The sequence below is a fragment of the Hordeum vulgare genome, chromosome 7H (genome assembly GCF_904849725.1).
Source record: "Hordeum vulgare subsp. vulgare chromosome 7H, MorexV3_pseudomolecules_assembly, whole genome shotgun sequence".
Taxonomy (NCBI): Eukaryota; Viridiplantae; Streptophyta; class Magnoliopsida; order Poales; family Poaceae; genus Hordeum; species Hordeum vulgare.
This window is the reverse complement of record NC_058524.1, coordinates 11,361,258-11,376,582: the sequence shown is the minus strand read 5'-3', so window position 1 is coordinate 11,376,582 and position 15,325 is coordinate 11,361,258.

Genomic DNA, 15,325 nt, shown 5'->3' with positions numbered 1-15,325 from the left:
ATCAAATCAAATACTGCAGTTACTTGCCGTGTCTAAGGCTGATAATCGAAGCCATAAGTACAGTAATTAAGGTCAGGGTTCAGATTCAGTAATTTCATATTGTCACTGAAGCGAGCAAAAGCTCAAGATGGCAACGCTTCGTGGGATGCTTAACTACGTACTCCCTCCGGTCCTTTTTACTTCGCGTATTAGATTTTGGTCAAGTTAAATTTTACAAAGTTTGACCAATTTATATTAAAAAATATCAATATCTACAATATCAAATATATACATTATGAAACTACATTTCGTAAAGAATCTAACAATATTGATTTGGCATGATGAATGTTCATAATTTTTTCTATAAGTTTGATCAAAGTAGAGATATTTTGACTTCGGACAAAACTTATATGCAGACTAAAAAGGACCGGAGGGAGTACTGATTAAGGTCAAGCTCATGGATGCAGAGAACGGATCAGGCTAATGTTGGGTTCAGATTCAGTAATTTCATACTGTCACCCAAGTCCTACGAACGACATGAAGATGGCATATGGATGTCTGTAAGGCCGGGGTTGTAGGAATAAACATGACGTGTAGTGTTGTGTCTCTGTTCGAGTTGGACATTGATCAGGCACCCATAGTAGTAGTAGGATTAGAACTCCTAAACCGAATAAGCTTGGTTGCTGCTCCTAGCTGCTATATATACGCAAGATACTCCCTGTAATCTACACGAAAGCAAAGCAATACAAAGTTTTCCAGGCTCGACACGAGCCTACGGCTATCATCGATTCGTTTTGTTCCCGTCAGGTTCCGCCGAGACAGTCGAAGCTAGCTACCCATGTATGCTACCCATGTATACGGATACGTACGTGTGTTACTGCTAGAGAAATCAATCAAGCACTCTGCCTGCTTGCTTGCGTGGTAGTTTTGCACCTACGTGTACACAGCTACAGAAGGATTTGGTCTAGCGGTTCAAAACCCAACAATTGGTATCTAGAGCCTCGACGATCTACGATCTACGATGACGGACAGCGACGCTGAGTCGGTCGAGTCCGGCAGCGGCGGTGCCAAGGCGAACAAGAACGGCGACAAGGTGAAGAAGGGCGTCAAGTCAGCAACCAGTGGTGAAGGAACGAGCGACGCCAACGTCCAGGCGCATCGCAACATCCCCATCCAGTACCCGATGCTCACCGACGCCAACTACGGCGTGTGGGCGGTGAAGATGAAGATTATTCTCCGAGTCCTTCGAGTGTGGCACGCAATCACGGACGACGACGTCGATGACGAGTCCGACGAAGGTGCCATGGCCGCCATAGCCCAGTCCGTGCCGGATTCCGTGCTAATGACATTGGCGGAGTTCGAGACGGCAAGAGAGGCGCGAAACGCACTCAAGGAGATGAGGATCGGAGAAGATCGCATCACCAAGGCTCGGGCACAAGTGCTGAAGCGCCAATTTCACAAGTTGCAGATGGAGGAAACTGAATCAGTGAACGACTATGTCATGCGTCTTACTACTTTGGTGGGAGAGATCCGCGCGCTTGGTGCAAAGCTCGAGGAGACCGAGATTGTGGAGAAATTTTTCAGTTCAGTGACTGACAAATTCACATACATCATCGGCACGCTCGAGCAGCTTTACGACATCGACGACATGACCATAACGGAGGCGATCAGACGCCTGCGGACGTGGGAAGAGAATGCTCGTGGCTGTCGAAAAGGCAACGGAGGAGGTAGTGACCAACTCATGTACTCGCGTGCAGATTGGGATTCCCCAAGTAGCAAAGGAAGGCGTGATGGCAACGAAGGCTCAAGCAACGCAACGTGCGGCGGACAAACCGGAGAAGGCAAAGGAAAAGGCAAACCACAAGGTCGTGGTAAGGCAGACCGATCTAAAGGGCGGAAGCAACGGAACTTGGATATGTCCGAGGTCAAGTGCTATAACTGCAACGAGATGGGTCACTTTGCAAAGAATTGTCCGGAGCCTGACAAGCGGGAGATCAAGGCAAATTTGGCAAAGGAGGAAGACGAAGGTCTAGGTCTTCTGATGGCTGAAGTTTGTGATCTCGCTGAAACAGTGGTTGTGAAACCAAGCCGGAAGGTGCTACTTCATGAGAAGAATGTGACACCTAAGTTATCCGGGGATCACAACGTGTCGTGGTATCTCGACACGGGTGCCAGTAACCACATGACGGGATGCAAGGAGAAATTTCTCGAGCTCAAATATGATGTTGAAGGCTCGGTCAAGTTTGGTGATGGTTCAAAGTGGAGATTTGTGGGCAAGGATCTGTCCTCTTCGAGGGTCTCACAGGCGAACATCGCATACTCACCGGAGTGTACTACATCCCACGGCTTCGCAACAACATCATCTCTATCGGGAAGCTTGACGAGAATGGATGCAAGGTGGATATCGAGAACGGAGTGATGACGATCTTCGACAACCTCCGGAACGTGCTAACTCGTGTTAGGCGCACACGGAATAGGCTCTATATCCTCAACCTTGATCAATCTCAACCGGAGTGTTGGCTTGCCAAGAGTGATGATGATTCGTGGTTATGGCATGCTAGATTTGGACATGTTAACTTCTACGCCTTGAAGAAGATGTCAAAGATGGAGATGGTATCAGGGATGCCAGTTATCGACCATGTTGATCGAGTATGTGACGGGTGCTTGGTTGGAAAACAACACCGCAGGCCGTTCCCTGCTCAGTCTACCTATCGTGCAAGTGATGCACTCGAGCTGCTCCATGGTGATCTATGTGGCCCTATCACCCCGGCAACTCACGGAGGAAAGAAGTACTTCTTCCTTGTGGTAGATGACTACTCGAGATATATGTGGGTCATTCTCCTACTGTCTAAAGATGAGGTGTTTGAAGCGTTCAAGAAACTAAAGGCTGCAACGGAGATGGAACACAAGTTGAAGGTTCGCGCTCTACGGACAGATCACGGCGGAGAGTTTACGTCGAACAAATTCAACGATTACTACGAGAAGATTGGCATAAAGAGGTTCCTCACGGCACCTTACACGCCGCAGCAGAATGGGGTCGTTGAAAGACGCAATCGAACCGTCATTGACATGGCAAGGAGTTTACTCAAGAGCAAGAACCTACCGGGGACTTTCTGGGGAGAAGCTGTCTCGACGGCGGTCTATCTTCTCAACCGGGCTCCAACGAAGGCGGTGATCGGCAAGACTCCGTATGAAGCAATTTACGGACGTAAGCCGAATGTGTCTCATCTACGGACGTTCGGGTGCGTGGTACATGTGAAGACGGCGGAGCCACATCTCTCAAAGCTTGCCGATCGTAGCACCAAGATGGTGTTCATCGGATACGAGAGCAGTTCTGGCACCAAGGCATACCGTTTCTACGATCCACAAACCAAGCGTCTACGGATTTCACGCGACGTTGTGTTTGAAGAAAACCAAGCGTGGAATTGGAGCGCCGCAGCCGACGATGCTCCAAACAGTAACATATTTGCAGTTGAATTTCCAACTGACGATGATGCAGGAGAAGATGTCCAGGTGGTTGGCAAGACGCCGAACCAAGGTGGCCACAATGGTAGTGATCATCATGGCGCCGACACCGATGACGACGTGCATAGGTCGCAAGGAGATAGCAACAACAAAGCGCACGACACGGGTGGAGATCTCGACGACAACATCGATAACGAGGCGCATAGTAAGGATGACAATCAAGATGATGGTCATGATCACGACGACTACGCCGACGATGCGGATGACGATGACACGCCCGAGACTCAGCCATCTGATGGGGAACGTCGCATGGGAAACAAAAATTTTTCCTACGCGCACGAAGACCTATCATGGTGATGTCCATCTACGAGAGGGGATGAGTGATCTACGTACCCTTGTAGATCGTACAGCAGAAGCGATTAGAGATCGCGGTTGATGTAGTGGAACGTCCTCACGTCCCTCGATCCGCCCCGCGAACAATCCCGCGATCAGTCCCACGATCTAGTACCGAACGGACGGCACCTCCGCGTTCAGCACACGTACAGCTCGACGATGATCTCGGCCTTCTTGATCCAGCAAGAGAGATGGAGAGGTAGAAGAGTTCTCCGGCAGCGTGACGGCGCTCCGGAGGTTGGTGATGATCTTGTCTCGGCAGGGCTCCGCCCGAGCTCCGCAGAAACACGATCTAGAGGGAAAACTATGGAGGTATGTGGTCGGGCAGCCGTGAGAAAGTCGTCTCAAATCTGCCCTAAAAGCCCCATATATATAGGAGGAGGGAGGGGGACCTTGCCTTGGGGTCCAAGGGAACCCCAAGGGGTCGGCCGAGCCAGGGGGGAGGACTCTCCCCCCCCAAACCGAGTCCTACTTGGTTTGGTGGGAGGGAGTCCTTCCCCTTTCCCACCTCTCCCTTTTTTTTTCCTTTCCTTTGATATTTTCTCTTCCTTGGCGCATAGGATTTGGTGGGCTGTCCCACCAGCCCACTAAGGGCTGGTGTGACCCCCCCAAATACCTATGGGCTTCCCCGGAGTGGGTTGCCCCCCTCCGGTGAACCCCCGGAACCCATTCGTCATTCCCGGTACATTCCCGGTAACTCCGAAAACCTTCCGGTAATCAAATGAGGTCATCCTATATATCAATCTTCGTTTCCGGACCATTCCGGAAACCCTCGTGACGTCCGTGATCTCATCCGGGACTCCGAACAACATTCGGTAACCAACCATATAACTCAAATACGCATAAAACAACGTCGAACCTTAAGTGTGCAGACCCTGCGGGTTCGAGAACTATGTAGACATGACCCGAGAGAATCCTCGGTCAATATCCAATAGCGGGACCTGGATGCCCATATTGGATCCTACATATTCTACGAAGATCTTATCGTTTGAACCTCAGTGCCAAGGATTCGTATAATCCCGTATGTCATTCCCTTTGTCCTTCGGTATGTTACTTGCCCGAGATTCGATCGTCAGTATCCGCATACCTATTTCAATCTCGTTTACCGGCAAGTCTCTTTACTCGTTCCGTAATACAAGATCCCGCAACTTACACTATGTTACATTGCTTGCAAGGCTTGTGTGTGATGTTGTATTACCGAGTGGGCCCCGAGATACCTCTCCGTCACACGGAGTGACAAATCCCAGTCTTGATCCATACTAACTCAACTAACACCTTCGGAGATACTTGTAGAGCATCTTTATAGTCACCCAGTTACGTTGCGACGTTTGATACACATAAAGCATTCCTCCGGTGTCAGTGAGTTATATGAACTCATGGTCATAGGAATAAATACTTGACACGCAGAAAACAGTAGCAACAAAATGACACGATCAACATGCTACGTCTATTAGTTTGGGTCTAGTCCATCACGTGATTCTCCCAATGACGTGATCCAGTTATCAAGCAACAACACCTTGTTCATAATCAGAAGACACTGATTATCATCGATCAACTGGCTAGCCAACTAGAGGCATGCTAGGGACGGTGTTTTGTCTATGTATCCACACATGTAAATGAGTCTTCATTCAATACAATTATAGCATGGATAATAAACTATTATCTTGATACAGGAATTATAATAATAACTATACATTTATTATTGCCTCTAGGGCATAATTCCAACACCATCTTCCTCAAGTGCATCAATATCGACACAATTTGTGTCACCTCCTTCGCAAGCCACATTGGACTCCTCAGAACCTCGTCCCTACAAGATGCTCAAGAAAGTCTACAAGTACACAAAGCCAGTTACGCTCGAGTACTCCGGACTATGTCTGTTCGGAGTTGAGGAGCCGGCGAACTTCGTAGAGGTGAGCAAAAGCCGTAGTTGGACGCACGCCATGGATGAGGAGATGAAGGCGATTGAGAGCAATGGCACGTGGACTTCGGTAACCCGTCCTCCAAACCAAAAGGCGATAGGTTTGAAGTGGGTTTACAAGTTAAAGAAGGACACACAGGGTGCCATTGTGAAGTACAAGGCAAGACTCGTTGCAAAGGGCTATGTTCAACGTCAAGGAGTTGACTATGATGAGGTGTTTGCACCGGTTGCTCGACTCGAGACAGTGAGAGTGCTCCTAGCTTTGGCAGCACAAGAGGATTCGAAGGTTCATCATATGGATGTTAAATATGCTTTCCTCAACGGTGATCTCACAGAAGAAGTGTACGTGGAAGAACCCCTCGGCTACGAGAAGAAAGGCGAAGAAGCGAAAGTTTACAAGCTCAAGAAGGCACTTTATGGGTTGAAGCAAGTGTCAAGAGCTTGGAGCTCAAAGTTAGACCAAAGTTTGGTCCTGCTCGGATTCAAAAGATTTCTACTCAAGGATCCGAAATACAGTTTACCAAGCACCGAAGAACAGGTGAAAGACGCGGCGAAAGAGGAGTGTTGCCGTCAAGTTATGGATGAGCTAACGACAATGAAGTCAATCCATGGGACGCTACGAAGAACGGCAAAAGTAATAATGCCTATGAGTAGTAGTCGACGTATTTGGGATCCAGGTCGCACCAAGGACGTCATGTTTAAGGGGGTGAATGTAGGAATAAACATGACGTGTAGTGTTGTGTCTCTGTCCGAGTTGGACATTGATGAGGCACCCATAGTAGTAGTAGGATTAGAACTCCTAAACCGAATAGGCTTGGTTGCTGCTCCTAGTTGCTATATATACGCAAGATACTCCCTGTAATCTACACGAAAGCAAAGCAATACAAAGTTTCCCACGCTCGACACGAGCCTACGGCTATCATCGATTCGTTTTGTTCCCGTCAGGTTCCGCCGAGACAGTCGAAGCTAGCTATCCATGTATACGGATACGTACGTGTGTTACTGCTAGAGAAATCAATCAAGCACTCTGCCTGCTTGCTTGCATGGTAGTTTTGCACCTACGTGTACGCAGCTACAGAGGGATTTGGTCTAGCGGTTCAAAACCCAACAGGGGTTTGCTGGCTTACCTTGTCGTCGGCGCCGCCGTCCCGGGGACTGCTTCGCGACGGACAGGGCAAGAGAGGGATGTGAGTTGGCCGGGCAGGGGACAGGGAGGCCCTATCGCCGCACCGTCGGCAGAGGGCGGGGGTGGGGGCAGGGTTGGCAAGGTTGGCCGGAGACTAGATGCATCCTACCCTAACCCTCGCCGCCGGTGGCCTGCCTCCTCCCTGTTCTCTCTCCAGTCCAAAGTGGCCAGCTCTGGTGCCGGAGCGAAGCGAGAACTCAAGAAAACACTAATGGGCTAGCCCAGACCTGGCCAAACGGGCCGGCACGACATGGCCTGTTGTATTCGAGCCAGGCATGGCACGGCCCGTCAAAACATGTTTATTAGTTGGGTCGTGTTGTGCCGGTCCATGGGATGTGCCTACAGACCCAGGCACGGCCCGGTTATTAAACGAATCGATATGTTGGCCCGATTAGCATGTTGGGCCGCATATTTTTAGCCTCATGGGCTTATTTTTCGGTCTATTAGGCCATATGTTATGTATATATATATTAAAAATAATAAAAAATATATAAAAAATAAACGGGTCGTGCCATGCCGGCCCGCATGCCCAGCCTCCAGGTCTAGGTACGGCCCGAGGCGTTCTTTGTGACGGGCCCGAACACGATTAGCCCGTGTCGTGCGAGGCACGCGGGCTGTCGGGCCGACCTGGTTTACACGGCCCGTTTGGCCAGATCTGGGCTGGCCTAGTTCTAGCACAAGTTTTTCTTATCATTTCCTTTTTGGGAAACGAAAGGAAACGTTTTACGCCGGTGCAACGGCAAAACGCTCGGGCCGGTCGTGTGCGCTGCTGCCCCTGCATTGCTGCCGTCCCTGCGCTGCCGCAGCCCGCATCGTTGGCGTCTCCCCCCATCGACCGCCCACATCGCCGGGTCCCGTCCCCGTCGGCCGCTCGCTCCGTCGGTTCTAGCCTCCGCCTGTCGTCCTCGTCGCCTGTTGCTATTGCCGGGCTAGCCCTTGCGCTGCCGCCGCCCGCATCGTCGGTGCCTACCCACGTCGATGCCCGCACATCGCTGGCCGCCCGCTCCCCCGGTTCCAGCCTCCGCCTGACGTCCTCATCGTCTGCTGCCATAGCCGGGCTCATGCGCATACAAGTGTTTCAACCTTCATCTAAAATAGGTGCACACGTTGTTGGAAAAAGCTTCAACCATAGACAAGGAAAGCTTCAATTGGCTCTACCAGCAAGAAAAGCTGCAACGTAGTTGCATTTTGATAATACCGGCTAACTTTTTTGCTACATCCATCAAGGTGGACCTGCGACACAGCGACGGCCAAGGATGCGGGTTCATGGAGAAATCAGCATTCACCATCTTGCCAACATATATCTGGTAGCGTGTGGTGATAAGCTTGTCTTGGTTGGGTGGGGGTTCGCGTTTCTCACAAGTGGGGATGCCTTCGAAGCATTTCGCCTTGACTATTCAAGTAATCGTCCAAAGTGGGTTATGATGGAGGAGTTGGGGAATTAGGCGATCTGGCAATTGAAGATTCTAAAGATTAGGGATCTATTGTTTGTCCTCTGTTTGTGTGCACGAAACCTTGACCGGTTACAGATGACTGAAACTGTTAATGATAGATCATGTGGATCGATTAGGATAGATGAGTCACGGTAGTGCCCGTAGGTTTAACTTGTCCTGAGCTGGATGAGCTACCGCCGGTCTCCATCGGTGCGGTAGCGACGGCGGTGACGGAGAAGGAGGTTTGGCGTAGGTGGAGCTTCCCGTCAGCACCACGCTTAACCTAGATCGGATAGGTATGTCGGTAGGGGTGTGACGGCGGTGAATCTCGTAGTTCGTGCCCCGACACCCCATCGTTCTTTATATAGTGCGGGTCACAGGGGGCAACCAACCGTAATGGGTTGGGCGCCCCCGATCAGGGCGTATAGATCAAGGCCCGGTGGGCCGTTGGGCCCACGCGGTGAGAGATCAATCTAACATTCTCCCACTTGATCTCGATTTTGACTTTTGACTTTATACTTTCTATTTTATTTGTTTCATCACATATAAGCATGTAGAGCATGTCTCACGTCACAGCTTAATTGCCGATATAATCATACAGCTACAACACACTTTTGTTTTGAAACAAATTCATTTACTTTTGGGCCTCTTATGATCCAGGAATCATAGGCTTTCCGTCAAACCCATGTTGGCTAAGTCTTTCTTGAACACACTGGGTGGTAAGCCTTTCATTAGCGGATCCACAAGCATATACTTCGTACTTATATGCTCAAGACTTATAGTTTGATCTTGGATTTTATCTTTCACAACGTAATACTTTATATCTATTGTCTTGGAAGCATTACTAGACTTGTTGTTGTGAGCATAAAATACTGCGGGCTGGTTGTCACAGTATATCTTTAGTGGCTTGTGAATACAATCTACCACTTTCAAGGGTATAAACTTCTTTAACCATATCACCTGCCCGGTGGCTTCAAAACATGCCATGAACTCTGCTTGCATCGTGGACGATGCAACTGTGGTCTGTTTGGAGCTTTTCCATGGAATAGCTCCCCCTGCGAGAGTGAACACGTACCCAGACGTGGATTTTCTATCATCTCTATCTCCCGCAAAATCTACGTCTGAGTACCCTTTTATCTCTAGGGACTCAGATCTCTTGTATGTTAGCATGATTTCTTTTGTGCCTTGCACATAAGCAAAGCTTTCTTTGCCATCTTCTAGTGCTCTTGCCCTGGATTTGCTTGATATCTACCGAGTACCCCAGTGATAAAAGCCAAGTTAGCGCGTGTGCATACTGGTGCATACTATAAACTTCCAACATCCGAAGTATACGGTATTGTTTTCATTTCATCAAGCTCGTACTTATTCTTGGGACATTGGTGATTCCCAAAACTATCGCCCTTGACTATTGGAGCAGGTGTGGCTTTACACTTGTGCATATTATACTTTTGGAGAACTTTCTCTAAATATGCTTTCTGTGAAAGTCCTAAGACTCCATTTTTCCTGCCTCGGTGAATTTCAATGCCCAAAACATATGATGCATCACCAAGGTCTTTCATGTCGAAGTCCGAGGATAAAAACTTCTTTGTCTCTTGTAGTAGAGTAATACCATTGCTTGCAAGCAAGATATCATCCACGTACAAGATTAGGAAAATATATTTCCCATGTTTAAACTTTGCATAAATGCAGTTATCCTCAACATTTCCTTGAAATCCAAACCTTTTATGGCCCCAACCAGTCATTCCCCACTCGGTCGTTCCCCAACCAGCCAACCTAACCTAGAGCTGCTGCAGCGGCTCCAGTGGTGGCGAGCCGGTGAGTAGCGGTGACCAGTGTGGCAAGCAGTGGCAAGCGGTGCCACCGGCGTCCGACGAGCGTCCACTCGCCCAGCTTGGTGCAAAAAACTGCTCACGAGTTAGCTCATAGAGAATCCGCCCGCCACCGCCTCCGCCTCCCACCGCCGCCCCAGCTTCCCCGCTCCTCCTTCCCTCCGCCCGCCTCGCGCCCGTTTGCCGGACCCCGCCGCGCCGCCCGACTGCGGTGCTCACCGTCGTCCACCGCGGACAGGGACAGAGGCAGGGGCAGCGTCGCGCCTGCCATCCAGCGGTCCCAGCGCGCAGGATGGCCGCCTCAGGAGGCGGAGGCAGCGGATCCAATCCAGGCGGCGCGGTGGCGTAGGTTCAAGGCGTTGACCCCATCTCGGCTCATCATTCGTCCGCCGCCGGTGTCGGAGGTGTTGCAACTGCTGCATCCGGGAACCAGTCCGCCACGCCTCCCCTGAAGACTCGAGACCATGGCAAGTGATGCCGGGAGCTGCTGCGCAACTTGGAGCCGCAGCCTTGGCCAGGGGATCGGGGTGTGGTTCCTCCACAGCTACACCAGGTATGTAGAGTTCGGTTATTTCATTTCAGTGATGGTTGCTCTCTCTCTGGAACAGTTCATGGTGATCTTCTGGTCGCTGGCTGCAATAGAGATGCCCCTGAGAATTTGCGAAATGACCATTTGGTCAGTGAATCTGTTGTTAGTTTAGTAGGTTTGAATCCTAGGATTGATAGTGTTAGTAATGGAGTTTCTACTCTCGTTAGGCCTCCTTCTCCGGCGATGGTCGTTGATGAGGAGGGTCCAATCTGGCTAAGCCTGATGGTACGAGGTTCAAAAATGCCCCCCTGCTTATGCAGATGTGGTTGACAGTATGGATAGTGGAAGGGGTCGGAGGATTGTTCCTCTGGGATATACGGGGGGATTGGGCAGGAAGTAATTGATGTAGGTGTGAGTTCTATCTCAAATCACCATCAGCGGGTGGGTACTGGTTCTATGGTGGATATTCATCCCCTGACGAAAGTTAGTCAGAGGTGTGAGACTGTTTCTGCAGGCGGGACCGACAGAGATTCAGACATAACTTGGCCTCCTTTGGGGTGCCAGACTCATCCTACGCCACAGATCATGGGATCGGTGGTGGAGAGGAAAACAGATAAGGAAAAGACGTTTCCATGCCTGTATAACAGAAAAGAGGAAGAGGTGGAGGACTTTTATGGGCAGTTGTGGATTCTTCCCTCCCCCAGCCACCGCCAGACTAAACGTGTTCTTCCTCCTCCTCCCCCAAAACCTAGCTCCGCTCTTGGAAGCCATTTGTTCTGGATCAGGAAGGATCTTCTCAGATCGGGATGTTTTTCTGCTGAAGACTGCTTCCCTATCTCTAAGCCAGGTAGGTTTGACCCTATCCCTACCAAGTTTCAGATTAGTTGTGGTGGAGGGGTTGCTGGTGGTGTTTCCTGTGTGGCTGTTGTGAAGAACTCCATGGATCCTCGAGGCCAACAACGCCCCAAAAGGCAGCCATCTAAGAAGGGAGGACATGGGATTCATCCACCACCCCCTGTTGCCCCTGCAATACTACTGGCACCGGCAGCCCCCAAGGCCAACGCAAGCAATGTTGTTAAGGGGGCCCCAACCAGCAATGCCCAGATTGCAGCTCATGTTCCTCCTCCAGCCCCTGTAGTGCAGCCTTTAGATCCTAGATATAAGGATATCATCTGCTTCAACTGTAGCTGGCCTGGGCACTATGTAGGGAACTGTGTGGAACCTAAAAAGTGCTTCATATGTTCTGGCACACACAATGTGAACAATTGTGTGGCTTGGGCAAGGCTTCAGCCTACAGCAGAATATTTTGGAAGTGCAGCAGTGGGACTTGGATTTTATCATATTGATATTCCAGTGGCTGCTGAGTCTAATTGGATGAACTTCAAGAATTGTGCTATTCTCAAAGTTCTGAAAGGTGAAGTCTCTGCTACTGATATGATCACTCAACTTAATGGCATTTTTTGCAAAGGAAAAGAATGGCCTTGGCAGATCAGGGAGTTGGAAGAGAAGAAGTTTCTCCTAAGGTTCCCTCCTTGGAAAAAAGTAGAACACTTAATTGAATTTCCTGCTTTTGACCTCCCAATTGATGGAGTCTCTGTGAAGATTTGTGAGTGGGCTGGGATGCTTGAGCCTTATGGAGAGCTTACTGAGGTCTGGATCCAAGTGGAAGGTATCCCTCCTAAGTGGTGTGCCTGGAAGGTGTTTGCTCAGATTGCATCTTGTTTTGGTATCTTGGTTGATGTAGATTGGAATGGAATCTTCAAAAGTTTCTATGAGAAGATTAGAATTAAAGTAGCCTGCAGAGATCCTACAAAAATTCCTTATGAGAGGCTGGTTGAGATGAAAAAGAAGATGTACATTCTGGTTTTCACAGTGGAAGGGTTTGATCAGATTGGGGATGGTTTTGATGAGGATGATGATGACCCAGATTTGGATGTTGAAGGTGAGGACAAGTTGGAGGATGAATCTGATCTGAACAAGGACTTTATGGAAGGAGACAATGATGAACCTATTGATGAACTGGATAAAGCTAACTTTTCTAAAAGTAAAAGTTCTGACTCTAGAAGTAAGATGAATGGGACTTGTGTCTCAGCAATTAAGTTCCATCCTATGTTTCTGGTTGATAAGGTGCATGAGCAGTTCATTGAGGAAGCTGGTTCTAAGACACCACTTGTCCATGTGGAGGATGTTCCTGAAACTGCTGGAGTGATATCAAACAAAGAAGACTTAGACATACATACTCATATGGAATATTGTTCTGCCCAACTCAAGAATTTTGAAATGGATGTTTCTGAGGAAGAAGATGATATTGACCTACCTGCAATGGTGTGCCTTCCTGAAGATCTTGCAGCAAAGATTGGTTCTGCCAAAAAGTCTTTATTGGAATCACTAGTGGAAGTTGAGACAGAAAAGAAGAAGGATAATCCAGTTCAGAACAAGAAATGGGGCCCTGTGATCTCTACTAGACCTGCTACAAGACATCATGGCAATGTTAAGATAATGGAGAAAGCTACTGCTTACCTGCAAAAGAAAAACCTGGAGATTCCTGCTGCTTTCCAAGGTAAATCTTTTGCTAATACTAATCCTAATCTTCTTCTTGAGCAAATTTCTAAAGTTGATATTTGTGTGGGAGATAGCTATGATGAACAATGTGATATTATTCAGGATTTAGTCCTTAGGGAAAGTATTAGATGTCTGGAATTTGCAGATTCCAATCCTGAAGTTGTTTTACCTGAGAATTTGGATACACCTATTCATCAGATGGTTGGGAGTTATCCCTTGGGTGAAGGTGAGGTTGCTACTAGGCTAGATGACGCTGCTAATCTGGATAGTGTTTGCCCAAACCTTAAACAAGCTAGAAGGCTATGTAGCCTCTCCCACCCTTTTAAAATTTCATGATAGGTGCCTTCTGGAATATTAGAGGCCTAGGTCAACTTGGTAAGATTCAGCGTCTACAGGAGTTTGTTAGAACTAATTTTGTAGATTTTGTTGGTTTCTTTGAGATCAAGAAAGAAAACATTGATAATAACGGCTTGGATAGAATTGCAGGTAGTAAGAACTTTAGGTGGCATCAATTACCTGCTCGGGGTTCAGCTGGTGGTGTCCTTGTGGGCGTGAACAGTGATGTTTATGATATCATTGGCTTTACTAACAAGGAATTTTGTGTGGTGGCGACAGTTAGGAACAAATATGAGAAGTGTGTTTGGCAGTTTATTGCAGTTTATGGTACAGCCTATAACGATCGCAAAGTAGATTTCATTGCAGAACTGCATGAGGTGATGAATGGTAATTCCTATCCTATTATCGTGGGTGGGGATTTCAATCTCATTAGATCTGCTGATGATAAAAGTAGTGGTAACATTAACCATTCTGTTGCTTTTCTTTTCAAAGACTGGATTAATAAATGGGGTCTGATGGAAATTAGTGTTGCTAATAGGAAGTTTACTTGGTGTAACAACCAGGACAACCCCATTTATGCTACTATTGATAGAGTATTTGTTTCTCCCTCTTGGGATGCTTTATTCCCTCTTTCGGTGCTAAGGGCCCTCCCAAGAATTGGGAGTGATCATACCCCTCTGTTACTTGATACTATGGCCAGGAGAATTACATCTCCGAAGTTATTTAGATTTGAAAAATGGTGGTTGGATCAACCTGATTTTAAGAATATAGTTGAAACTACGTGGAAGGCTCCAGTGCTGGGTAGAGGTGCTATTGATGTTTGGATTTCTAAGTCTAAACGTCTTAGGAAAAAAATCAAGGGTTGGAGTGTGAATATTGAGGCTGCCATTAAGAAAAAGAAGAGGGATTTAATTCAAGAATTTGATATCTTGGATGTTTTTGCGGAAACTGATCGTCTTTCCGATGAGGATAGAACTCGTATGAAAGATATTGAATCTGAGTTGGAAAGTATTATGAGGAAAGAGGAAACTGCCTTGTGGCAAAGGTCGAGAGATCGTAGAATTAGAGATGGGGATAAAAGTAATGCCTATTTTCATGCTTTAGCGAATCATAGACACCGGAAAAACCATTTGACGGAGTTGATTGGTGAAGATGGACCAGTATATACCACTGACGAAATGCTAAATGTGGCAACATCCTTTTATAGAAGTCTGTTCTGCCATGAAGAGAGACACAATATTCATCTTGGTCCTTCCTTTTGGGGGGAAGATGAATTAATTACTGAGACTGAAAATGATTGTCTCCAAAGGAACATTTCAGAAATGGAAATTAGAGAGGCCATTTTTGGTTCTTATGCCAATGGTGCCCCTGGTCCTGATGGACTATCCTTTCTCTTCTATCAGACCTTTTGGGAGACTATTAAAACTGACTTCATGGATCTGGTGAGTGATTTTGAGTATGGTAAGCTAGACATTCATAGACTAAATTTTGCCCTTATCATTTTGATTCCGAAAGAGTCTGATGCCAAGACCATGAAAAAATTCAGACCTATCAGTCTGAGTAACTGTGCGGTTAAATTTTTTTCTAAGGTTCTTACTAATAGGTTAGCTCCTATTAGTAATAGATTAATCTCCCCTAATCAAACTGCTTTTATTAAAGGGAGGTACATCCTTGAAAGTGTTGTGTTAGCTC